Source organism: Nannobrachium achirus, assembly GCF_963921795.1.
Source record: "Nannobrachium achirus genome assembly, chromosome: 21".
NCBI classification, from domain to species: Eukaryota; Metazoa; Chordata; class Actinopteri; order Myctophiformes; family Myctophidae; genus Nannobrachium; species Nannobrachium achirus.
In genome coordinates, this window is record NC_137828.1 from 2,644,587 (window position 1) to 2,658,287 (window position 13,701).

The window sequence follows — 13,701 nt, forward strand, 5'->3', positions numbered from 1 at the left end:
GTAAATTGAATTGAATTGAATTAGCCTTTATTGTCTCAGAGGAGAAATGTGTCTTGGGCAATAGAGGTACAGCGTACAAAAATACAAAAAGGTACAAAAAACCACATACCAAGACATACATGCATACATATATATATACACCTAAAATTCATCCCGCACCCATCATGACACCCCAGTGTGCGATATATCAACGTCAACATCCTGTGGTCCAGCACACAGATTCCCCCGCCCCCCCCCCCCCCCCCCCCCCCCCCCAGCAATTCATCGTCTTCTTTTTTTGATATGCTTATTGAGTGCTTCAATTGACAACGGAACAAATGAAAACTTAAATCTGTTCCGCTGTGCATCAGATGATCATATATATATATATACCATATATAGATGTATATATATACCGGTATATATGATCATATATACCATCAGATGATCATATATATATATATATATACCATATATAGATGTATATATATACCGGTATATACCATCAGATGATCATATATACCGGTATATACATCAGATGATCATATATACCGGTATATACATCAGATGATCATATATACCGGTATATACCGTCTGACAGATGATCATATATACCAGATGATCATATATACCGGTATATACCGTCTGACAGATGATCATATATACCAGATGATCATATATACCGGTATATACCGTCTGACAGATGGCAGCATCTCATATTCTTTGCATCAGATGATCATATATACCGGTATATACCGTCTGACAGATGGCAGCATCTCATATTCTTTATATAAGATGTGACTTGGGTCACGGATGATTTTAAGGGTCTGTTTTAAGGCTGTCCTATCAAATATTTCCCAGAGAGAACATGGGGGCTGCATGCCAATGATTTTACCAGCCCTATTAACTAGATTTTGCAGTTGGGATTTGAGTTTGACTGACAGATTACCAAACCAGGTGGTGATACCATAGCGGATGATAGATTCCATGGTTGCCCTATAGAACAGTAACATGATGTTTTTTGCCACCCCATGGACCCTGAGCCTTCTCAGGAAGTGCATGCGCTGATTAAGGCGAGAACAAACGGAATCCACTTGGTTGGCCCAGTTCAACTGAGAATCAAAACAAATACCCAAGTACTTATAAGAAGTCACCTGCTCCACTATCTCTCCGTGGATAAGGATCGGACTGTGATCCCCCACAGCCTTTTGGTCAAAAACGATCTCCTTTGTTTTTTTTACATTTAAAATAAGATTTTGCTCCTCACACCACCTCACAGCTCCTGCGAGCTCCTGTTTGTACGAGTCGATGTTGGAGGATTCTTCCAATAGACTAAGGATGACTGTGTCATCTGAAAACTTTATAATATAATTATTTGGATGCTGACTACGCAGGTTATTTGTGTACACAATAAACAAAAAGGGGGAACTTACGCAACCTTGGGGGGCTCCCGTGCTTATGGCCTGTAGGTCAGAGAGAGTGGAGTTAACTTTAACTTGCTGTTGCCTCTCTATGAGAAAATCACAGTACCATTTCATTATGTAAGGGTTAACATTCATCTGCTTTAGCCTGTTTAGCAGGATCTGAGGGAGAATCGTATTAAATGCGGAGCTAAAGTCCATAAACATTAATCTAGCATAGGTTGAGGGATTGTCAATGTGTTTCAAAATCAAAAGAGTAGTGGAATTTAAGGCATCATCCGTACCCCTGCCTCTGTTATAGGCAAATTGGTTAGGGTCTAAAAGATGTTCTACCTCCTCACGTAATTTACCTACCATGATACGTTCTAATGATTTCATTACTATCGATGTCAATGCTACTGGTCTGAAATCATTATTTTCCTTTGAACAGGATTTTTTAGGCACGGGAATGATAACAGCTCTTTTCCACATAGCAGGAATGCAGCCTGAATCTACTGACCTCTGAAATAGAGGGCTCCATGCCGGAGTTAGCTCCTCAGCAAAGGTTTTAAGGAGGAGGGCAGAGATACAATCTGGCCCACTGGCCTTCTTAATGTGCAACTTTTTAAAAACATTTACCACATCACTGGGCTCAATTACTATTCTATGTTTACTTGGGTCACACTCCACTGTACTTCGTAGCTCTTTACATTCATTTACATTCTTTGCAGGATTAGAGTCAAAACGTTTATAAAAACAGTTAAATTCATTGGCCTTTTCCAATTCATTGTGTGCATACATGTCCTTTCTTTCTGAGTTTAAGTTAGTCATTTCTTTAACCGAGTCCCACAGCTCTTTTGAGTTTTTATTAGCGAAAGCCTCTCGGACCCGTTTACTGTGCTGCTCTCTAGCTTCCTTTAGCTTCCTCTAGCTGCTCTCTAGCTTCCTTTAGCTTCCTTTAGCTTTAGTTTACTGTGCTGCTCTCTAGCTTCCTTTAGCTTCCTTTAGCTTTAGTTTACTGTGCTGCTCTCTAGCTTCCTTTAGCTTCCTTTAGCTTTAGTTTACTGTGCTGCTCTCTAGCTTCCTTTAGCTTCCCGTCGAGTTCTTTTTGTATTAGTTTTAGTTCCATCGTGTTGTTGTTCCGGAAGGCTTGCTTCTTCCTCCTGATACAGTCCTTGATATCAGGGTTGATGTAGTCCTTGTTGTTAGGGTATACCTTGATGTTAGGGTATACCTTGTTGTTAGGGTATACCTTCTTCCTCCTGATACAGTCCTTGATATCAGGGTTGATGTAGTCCTTGTTGTTAGGGTATACCTTGATGTTAGGGTATACCTTGTTGTTAGGGTATACCTTCTTCCTCCTGATACAGTCCTTGATATCAGGGTTGATGTAGTCCTTGTTGTTAGGGTATACCTTGATGTTAGGGTATACCTTGTTGTTAGGGTATACCTTCTTCCTCCTGATACAGTCCTTGATATCAGGGTTGATGTAGTCCTTGTTGTTAGGGTATACCTTGATGTTAGGGTATACCTTGTTGTTAGGGTATACCTTCTTCCTCCTGATACAGTCCTTGATATCAGGGTTGATGTAGTCCTTGTTGTTAGGGTATACCTTGATGGTCTTTTTTGGAACTATTGAGTCAACACAAAAATGAATATACCCTGTGATGGCCTCTGCAGTACTGTCGATGCTATCTTCCTGAAAAACCTCCCAGTCTGTGGCAAAGAAGCAGCCGCTCAGCTCCTCCTTGTTGTTGTCCTGCCACACACTGACAGTTTTTGAGACAGGTTTGCACCTCTTAATGGCAGCCTTGTATGTGGGTATAAGCAGCACTGTTTTGTGGTCCGAGTTTTTGAGAGGGGGTCTAATTCTAGCTTCATATGCGTGCTTAATGTTGCCGTAGCATTTGTCCAATATCTTGTCCTTCCTTGTACCGTCACGAACGTATTGCTGAAACCCAGGGAGGGCGTATTCCAGTTTACAGTGGTTGAAGTCTCCCAGTGTAAACAGCGGTGCATCTGGCTTGTTTTTTAACTGCTGGTGGACACAGTCTGCTATGCGTGATGCAGCCCTAGACGCGTTCCCACTGGGCGGGATGTAGACCGCACATATGAAAATATTCCCATATTCTCTAGGTAGGTAGAACGGTCTTAGACTTAAGCATAGAAGCTCAAGATCAGGGGAGCACACCGTGTCTTTTATAGTGTAATCCCTGCACCAAGCATCCTTGATATAAACGCATATCCCTCCCGCTTTCCCTTTCCCCGAGTTTTCATTCCTGTCCATGCGGACAGTTGTGAATCCTGGTAACGATACCAACGCGTCTGGGAACTCCTCTGGGAGCCAGGACTCTGTGTAAACCATGAGACACCACTCACGGTATTGGTGGCAGAGCCTTGTATTCCGACACAGGTCTTCCATCTTGTTCCGTAGGGCGCGAGCATTACTGAGGAGTATCGATGGCAACGGTGGTTTGTTGCACCTCCGTCGGAGACGATGTTGAATGCCTCCCCTCCTCCCTCGCTTGCGTGGCCGTCTCTCTCCCCGCTGTTGCAGCAACTCCTCCGGAACATGCTCCAGCAGTCCCGGTTCTGGTGTGGCTTTCCTCCGCAGGGACAGCAGCCATTCTCTGCCGTAGACCCGCGGCACCTGCTCGCTTCCCCCTGGAAGCACGGTGCTGGCGCTGTATAATTGCTTGCTGTGTGTGTGTGTGTGTGTGTGTGTGTGTGTGTGTGTGTGTGTGTGTGCGTGTGCGTGCGTGCGTGCGTGCGTGCGTGTGTGTACACACACAATAGCTCTTGAAAATAGCCGTGCAGTACGGCGCTACCAGCTAACAACAACGCATCACGTTGTGCGCGGCACCGCACAACGGACGAAGTATACATTCACTAATAACTGATACGGCCCGCCTCCTTTTCAGACCGTTTGAAGAAAGACCACATGACCTACTGTATCATAATGTTACATTTTGGGGCTTGTCACTACAACTTTAAAGGGCCTACACCATGCTTTTAAAACTATATTTTTTGTATAAATATATTCTTAAAATTGAGTCTAAATAGACAGGTTTTAACCCTCAACAAACACTCTGACCATTCTTTTTGTTTGTTCTAGCTCTAGAATATATAGAGTTTTATTTGTCATTATTACACAGAACAAGTCAGTGAATAACGAAATTTGAGCCCAATCCCACAAGGTGCATACACAGTGCAAAAAATAATAATAATAGAATAAAAGATAAGTTAAAAATCACGTAGTGATCATAATAATAACCAACAATTAGCACAGTTTCACAGTCTCTTGGTCAGCCCGGCTGACACGGTTCCTTACAGTCACAGTTCTTGTATTGCACAGTTTTTGGCACAGCCAATGTCCACAGTCCAGCGTAGGGTTTCCGTATATTGCACTCAGACCCAGGTGCACATCCAAGGTGGCAGCTGATCTACAAGCTCACAGCGCCCCGCGATGCGAGGCGCTGCGAGCTTGCAGATCTTACCTACCCCTCTCAGAGAGCAAGTTGTCATTTAGTGCCACAATGGCTCTCGGGTAGAAGCTGTCTTTGTACCTACTTGTCCTCGTGGGTAGCGCCCTGTAGCGTCTGCCCGAAGGCATCATTTCAAGGTTGCCGTGTCCTGGGTGAAAGGGGTCCTCCACTATGCTCTGGGCTTTCCTGAGACAGCGGGAGCTGTACAGGTCAGCCAGGGAGGGGAGGGGGCGTCCAATGATCTTTTGGGCGGTGTTTACGACCCTCTGGAGCGCTGTCCTCTCTGCTGCTGTGCAGCTCCAAAACCACACGTTGATGCAGTACGTGAGGATGCTCTCGATCGAGCATCGGTAGAAGGACACCAGCAGTTCCTGAGGAAGTTGGTTGTTCCTGAGTACTCTCAGGAAGTGCAGTCGCTGGTGTGCCTTCTTGACGATGGCTGAGATGTTGGTGCTCCAGGTTAGGTCCTCATCCAGATGGACGCCCAGGAAGCAGAAGTTGGGAGCTCTCTCCACGCAGTCGCCACTGATGACCAGGGGAGGAATGATTGTGTTTTTCCTCCTGTAGTCTATGACCAGCTCCTTGGTCTTGGAGGTGTTCAGGGCTAGATTGTTGTCTGCACACCACCCTGCCAGTTCCTCTACTTCGGCTCGATATGCAGACTCGTCGCCCTCTGAGATGAGCCCCACCACGGTGGTGTCGTCAGCGAATTTGATAATGTAATTTCCACTGGGGGTGGGAGGTTTGCAGTCGGGTTGGTAGGGCTTGGTAGGTTTGCAGTCGTGTGTGTAGAGAGAGTATAGTAGGGGGCTCAGCACGCAGCCCTGTGGGGAGCCGGTGCTGAGGTTCAGGCTCGATGACGTCTGGCGCCCCATCTTCACCCTCTGGGGGCGATCGGTCAGGAAATTTTTTATCCACTGACAGATGGAACTCGATACCCCTAGCTCTGACATTTTGGACACCAATCTGTCAGGCATGATGGTGTTAAATGCCGAGCTGTAGTCCACAAAGAGCAGCCTCGCATAGGACCCCTTCTTCTCCAGGTGGTTTAGAGTGGAGTGTAGGGCTGTGGCGATGGCGTCTTCTGTGGACCTGTTGGCTCTGTAGGCAAACTGGTATGGGTCGAGGTCGGGGGGGAGGACAGAGGTGATATGGGACCGGACTAGCTTCTCGAAGCACTTCATAGCTATAGATGTGAGTGCAACGGGGCGGTAGTCGTTCAGGCTGCTGACAGAGTTCTTTTTCGGCACCGGGATAATAGTGGAGGCCTTCAGGCAGGATGGAATGATGGCCTGAGAGAGGGACTGGGAGAAGATGTTGGTGAATACTCCCGCTAGTTGGTCTGCACAGTCCCTCAGTACCTGTCCCGGGACTCCGTCGGGGCCCGTCGCCTTCCTCGGGTTCACCGCTCTCAGCGTGCGCCTCACCTCGTGCTCCTGTAGTATGAGGTTGCGGCTGCTGTGGATGTTTTGTGGGGGTGTTGTGACGTCTACAGGTACCGCCGCCCTCTCGAATCGTGCAAAGAAGCGGTTTAGCTCCTCCGCTTTGGAGGCGTCGCCGTCAGCCGAGGGACCCCTGGGCTTGAAGTTGGTCAGGTGCTGTACACCCTGCCAGACCTCTCTGGTGTTGTTGCTCTGCAGGTGGTCCTCTATCTTGCCCCTGTACTCAGCCTTTGCCTTTCTGATACCTCTCTTGAGATTGGCTCTGGCAACAGAGTAGAGTTCCTGATCCCCCGCCTTGAAGGCTCTGTCTCTCACCTTGAGCAGGCTCTTGACCTCCTTTGTCATCCAGGGCTTCGTGTTGGGATACACCTTCACTCGCTTGTCCACTGTTACAGTGTCTATGCAGTGCTTGATGTACCCTAGGACTGCTGCTGTGTACTGCTCCAGGTCCTCGTTTTCAAAAATGGACCAGTCTGTGTTTTCAAAACAGTCTTGCAGCTGTCCCATTGCCCCCCCCATTGCCCCCTCCGGGTTAGGGTTAGGGTTAGCGAAGCGGATCGCGGTGTGAAAAGGGCTTTTCACACCGCGATCCAATCTCCAGCAAGTCGATACGACTAAATACTACTTTCGCCCAGCAGTTTACTGTCTGGGACAACAAATAACTATACAAAATAAACAAAAACACTGCACCGAGGGTACGAGCTTGTCGCGTCGCGTCTGTGCGTGCCGCCATCTTGGATACAATATAAGTAATGCATTCCCAATCTACTATAATGAGGCTCTCCAGCTGCAATACCAAAACGGCCTCTATTACTAGTAAAAGTAATGCATTCCCAATTTTTACGTATTGGTATCAAATATATGAAGTAACACAAGTTATAGTATGCAATATGCAGAATGCCCTGTCCACAATTGTTTAAAGTTTAAGACTGTATGTATATACATTTTTAGAAAATAGCAGATCTACAAGTTTGTAATGAGTTTGTATATTGTTTTTTTTCTTTTTTTTTTGTACATCCAAAGTATAACAGGTAATGAAACAGGTGGTTAAAGTAAGTTTTGCAATAATAATTCTAACTATAGTATATGTTTCAAATAATGGAGTAAATATTTCCCTCTGAGGTGGTAGTACAGTAAAAGTATAAAGTAATACAAAATGGACATTATCACGTAACATAAAGAAATACCTAAGATTTGTACAGATCTTGTTTTTAGTTACATTACACCACTGGTCTGTATTGGGTGAACCTCTTTCTCAGATGTTTGGCCCAGGCAGACAGGGTTTTGAGGTTATCCTTTCTGTGAGGTTAGGGTTAGCTTAGGTTTAGGCGTAGTGTTTGTGTGGTTGGGGTTATGTCTAGACATAGTGTTTGTAAAATAGATGGTTTTAAGCAGGTTTAGTTTTAATTCATAGCAGAAACATCTTGTGTTATTTATTTATTTTATTCTTGTTTTAAATTGTTTCATTTAGACTGATTCACTGCTGGTTGTCCGAGAGAAGCTGTGAAGTCCTGGCCTCATTTCTCAGCTCCAATCCTTCCCATTTGAGAGAATTAGATCTGAGTCTAAACAGACTGCTGGATTTCGGTATCAAGCTTCTGTGTACTGGAGGGGAAATTCCCCATTGTCAACTGCAGACCCTCAGGTAAATAGTGTTTTCCTGTGTGTGGATGTGTACTTGAGCATCAACAGCAGTTTGTTAAAGTCTTGATTTCTCTGCAGGCTGTCAGGCTGTGGAATCACAGAGAAAGGCTGTTCTTCTCTGGCATCAGCTGTGGCCCTCAACCCCTCCCATCTGAAGCATCTGGACATCAGCTGTAACAATCCAGGAGGAGATGCTGTACAGACACTGCTCTCTGCTGGACTGGATGTCAAGTGAGTAGACTTTGATGTTGGTTAGTTCAGTAGCTTAGCATTATGGCTATAAGTTAGACAGTTTCAGTAAAGGCACAATGTACTCACGTTGGCTCCACCTTTTTATGGTGACGCAGTTCCTCGTGAAACGGTCCAGAAAGGAGGGACATAGCATTCGGAGGAATGTGATTTGATGGTCAAAAGGTAGGCGGGCCATAACTCATTGAAGACATTAATATGTAAAGACGGGCGGGCTGACGATAGGCGCTCAGTATCACAGCGTTGCGCTATAGACTGACAAGGCAAGCCAGCTACACAATGGCTCTGCTATATGCAGAGAGGACGAATGGGGAGGCGGGGAACGGTGAACCACACGAACCAGCGGCTCGCAAGGAGTAGCTGAAGTTGAAGTAGTTGAAGTTGATTGACACAGGCAGCTGTCAGTTATTCTGACCTTGTGAATTATTAAATAGCAGGGGTTGACAGTAAGGTCTCAGAGGCACTTGCCCGTCGGGCAAGTGCAGGCCATATTCCACTTGCCCTCAGGTCTTGGCCACTTGCCCCCCCGCAGCGATGGAAAGTATATTTACTTAAGTACTGTACAATACGTTTACTTCTACTCCACATCTTGGATCCTAATATTGTACTTTTACTCCACTACAATTATTTGAAAACTTTAGATACTAGTTACTTACTGCAGATATACATTATAATATTATAAGACATATGTAAACCACTTTAGCACTTTTGCTTTTACTTTAGTACTTTTACTTGTAAAAGAGTATTTCTATATTGCAGTATTGATACTTTTACTTAAGTAAAACCTTTGAGTACTTTTTTCTACAACTACCCCCCCCCCCCTCCCCCAACACACACACACACACACACACACACACACACACACACACACACACACACACACACACACACACACACACACACACACACACACACACACACACCAAAAAAGGAAGAAGAAAATAAAATAGTCTTGCTTGTTTCTCTCTCACAAACAAAACCTGGCAACGCTGGACAGCAGACCATCAGAGTCGGAGATGTGTTTGTGTGTTTATGTTAGTTGTTAGCACAGAACGCTAACAAGCAGGCTGCCCTGCAGTGCACATGCATGCTGCTCATGATTAAATCCTTATGTAGCGCAATACAGGGAGGGAAACATCGGGAAAGCACTGTTGATAGCATGGAAAATAGACGCTTCACTCGTAAAATAGACGCTTCGCGCCGTTCGTGGACATGTCAATGTTTTAGCGACTTTTGCGGTAATAGTTCTGTCTTCTTTCACTTTCTCCCCAACGTTTGGTGACCTGTGCTTCAGCACGTAAAGTGCGTGCATTAATCTGGCCATGCTGTAGCATAATGTGAGTGTGTATGCCTTGTAGATTCGCTGTTTTTGACGGAGCTCACATAGCCACTGGCTGGCGGCTGCCTGCACGCGCGTTCGTTCAGTGTGTGTGTGTGTGTGAGTGTGTGTGGGGGGCGTGTGGAGGGACTTCGGAGGGAGAGAGAGACGGACAACTAGCCCTGTAGCCCCTGTTCAAGTATAGGCACACATCTCATTATTATGTTGCTCAAAATGTGCACTTGCCCGTTCGGGCAACCCAGTAGCACAATTCACCTGCCCGACCTTTTTATTTACTTGCCCCGGGCAGTCGGGCAACCGTTAGTGTCAATCCCTGTTTGTCATCATGCATTACGCTGTTGTTTAGGGGCATGGAATAATACACAAATACTCAAATCTTATGGCCATATTATCACAACAGATATGCTCTAAAAGTGTGAAAAACGTATTTTTTGATTTCTCTGGGTATTTAAAGTTCCACCATAAGGGTTCCATTTCCATGAGTGAGTAGCCTACACGTTTCTGAAGTACCGGAGAGGTAGCTCTCCATTTCATATCCACTGAAGTAATGTCTCCCCATTCGAAAATAACCATTTCCATTATTCATCTTCGTGCAATGGTCCAAAACAGAACTACTACTATATAGCGACATGTGACTATAATCTAATACTGTAGATTTAATGTTTACAACGATCATAGCCTCTGAAAACCAACTACATAGATTGTAACCGGCATAGATGGCTTGTTATGACTCGTAACGTACGTGCGTCGGCTAACCAAAAAAGATACAAGCTACAAATAAAGAAATGATCATTTCTTCCTACAGTGTGAATCATGGAGGAGAACACTGGATAGAACACTGGACTAATCCTCAACTCCTCAAAAGATGTGAGTGTCTGTCTGTCTGTCTGTCTGTCTGTCTGTCTGTCTGTCTGTCTGTCTGTCTGAACTTCCAGAGAATTTAGGTGGTTTCTCTGTTCGTCCTGGTCTTTAACACCAGCTGATGCTCGTTTACAAAGCCCTACCTGACACACCTTCTACAATGTGAAAAATACAAGAACAAAAAAAGCCTAATGCTGCATTCACACTGCAGATATATAGTTGAACGTTTTGCTTGCTTGGTCAATGTTATCTCAATGGAAACCAGCTTTAAAGATAGAGGACATACACAGAACAAAGCTTTGAAAGCTTTAAAGCTGGTTTCCATTGAGATAACATTGACCAAGCAATCAAAACGTTCAACTATATATCTGCAGTGTGAATGAGACAAAAGCCACTCGACCAAAAGTCTGGAAACTGGGGTTTGTCAGACAATGTGTCCCTAAAACACACTGTCCCCACATCCAACACTCCTTCTGCCACACCCATTCTGCTGACACTATTAGGATCATTTTGGTGACACCTGCAGATGTGTTGCATGATGTCCTACCCTGTCTGTTTCTTCTCTTTGTCCACTGCTCTGTCCACTCCTAGGCGTAGTCTAGTGCAGAGGTCCTCAAACCGTTTAGTGTCAAGGACCCCCAGGTTTATATATATGTAGCCGTGGACCCCCATCTGATTTTTTTTTTTAAATAGAATCTCCCAGAAGAGATGCTTTATGTAGCAGATATACAAGCTTGCAGCGCGGCACAAAGTGTCATGGGGTGCACGTTGCCTTTCCGAAATCTCGCTATTCCGACCATTGAATTCCATTCTTCGAAATGGCGGTGTGTCCAAATGTTATATAAGACCCGCCATTTCGAAAGGAAACAGCACCGCCTTTTCGAACATTGACTTTATTATTGGAAAGTGGCGGTGTTATTTATTTTTCTATAGCACTCCTCCATTCCGAATAGCCTATATCACTCTCTCTCTCTCTCTCTCTCTCTCTCTCTCTCTCTCTCTCTCTCTACGCGCACGCACTGTGCGTCAGGCATCGCTGCCAAAGTGCACCAAAAAATGAGAGAAAAAGAAAAAAGAATCATGATCATCATAATAACTCATATTTTCACCGCCTAAAAATAATCACTGCATGCATGCATGCATGCAAGCAAGCATGCGTGATGCCAGATCAATGGTTGTGATGCCTGCTCTGTTTAATTAATTTGATATGTGGGTGGTGCATAGAAAAAGTGCGCAGTCGGGCACAAAATGGATTGCAGCGGCGGCCTCTCTCTCTCTCTCTCTTCTCTCTCTCTCTCTCTCTCTCTCTCTCTCTCTCTCTCTCTCTCTCTCTCTCTCTCTCTCTCTGAAACGCAGCTTACTTCTCGTTCATGCGTAATTTGGGGCTCTTGGACAGCTCTCCAAAAACCCATCCACATTCAGAAGGCCTTTTCTGATCTATAATTCTCAATGAATGTCTGTTATACTAATTTCTAATTCTCTCCCACCGTCCCCGTCCCCTGTGACCCAACACACAATGTGCGCACATCTACCACATAACGGTATTCGAAACTAAGTTATGATGCCAGACAGAATTTACAGTTAAACGCACACCTTTTAAAACATCCAACAGCAGCTTTCATCCCAGAGCTGTAGTTGCAGGGGCGCTGGAACTCCCAAATCCCAAGGGGAGCTGAGCCTGGAGGAGTTCATGCGTGCGGCCAAAGGCTGCACGCCGAAAAAAATCATGTTTTTTATCCGGTTTTGGGTTATTTTTATTACGGTTTCGGGTGTTTATTCCCCGCACACAACGGTGTAACAAGGAGCTATATAGTTACTAGTTATTTTAGCACACAGTGCAACACACAGCACGCACGCACACACACAGTCACTCACGCACACACTACAAAATCGGGTATTATTTTTGTAACAGTTTTCTACTGTTTTTTATTCCCCATATACAACGGTGTTAGTTTGCAACAATGAGCCTATAGACAGTTTCTAGTTCTCAAATAAATAGACTTTGGTGTGCCATCAAAGCGGGATTTAAATTTGACTTCCCTTCTGACCGGAAGTGGCAAGGTGACCATGTGATTAGGTCACCATGTGATAATCAAATACCTTTTTTCAACATATTTTATTCCCCAAAGTCAAATACATTATTGTTTTAATATAGCTCTGTGTGTGTGTGTGTATATAGGCTTATAAAAAAAAAAAAAAAAAAAAAAGTTTTCTTTTTTTTTTTTTTTCTTTTTTCCTCCCCACCACCAGGGGAGCTGCAGCTCCCTCAGCACCCCACTTCCAGCGCCCCTGTGTAGTTGCGCTCAACACAGCTGTGAGACGGGACACTTTACTTGTATGCTTTTTATACATCGTATTATCTTAACTTATTGTTTTGTCTACACACTAAATTAGAAGCCAAATTAAACAAAGCCCAGGCTTAAAATGTGATCTTTCACAGCTGAACTTGTATATTTATTTCAAAGTAGGCCTAGACATGAGATTTACTCCACGGCAAAAAAAAAGCAAATAAAACAATGGAATTATGAATGATTATTAACATAAAAATGTAAGTATAACAACGGTATAGGCCTACTCATGCACAATGTCCCAATTCAAGTTTTCATGTATGTATGTATACAATGTATACAAATCAACAGTGCAACCCAGCAAAATTGCGGCGCTTATCTCGGTGGGAAACGGGCGATCAAAAAATAAAACCAGCGGCGATAAACCCTGCAATAAACCAGACAAATCATAGAGCCTATACTTAGTTTAACAAGACGTCTCTCTCTATCTCTCCTCTCTCCCTGTCTGTCTCTCCTCTCGCACTCCCTCTCTGTTCTATCACTCTCTCCTCGCAGCCCGCTCCGCGCGTCTCTATTTGCCACGATTTGGCCTGCAATATTCTATTTTAGGCATAGCCTATACGCGACCGAGTATTTCCCGGTGAATCTGTGCGCAACGGTGGGGGCTTGGGAGTGTGGTGGACACGAACCACTGACTATTGCTGATGATGGAGAGGTTATATAGCTTAGCTTTTATGTATCATGTTATGTAATGTAATCTTGCCGATTTAGTAAGAGACTCGTCGCCAATTGCAAGATATTTAAAAGTTATTTGGGGCCATGATGATATATTCTTCCCACAACAAGGATTTATATTGTCTGTGTTATTGTTTACAACCACAATTATTCACGTGTGGCAACATCGCGGTTCACTAGTTTTTAGGTGGGTGAAGCCTTCTCAGAAGTTAATTTAATGTTTTCCATTTAATGATTTCCTTTATCCTCATCTAATCTTGCGCTAATGCACACAACTGT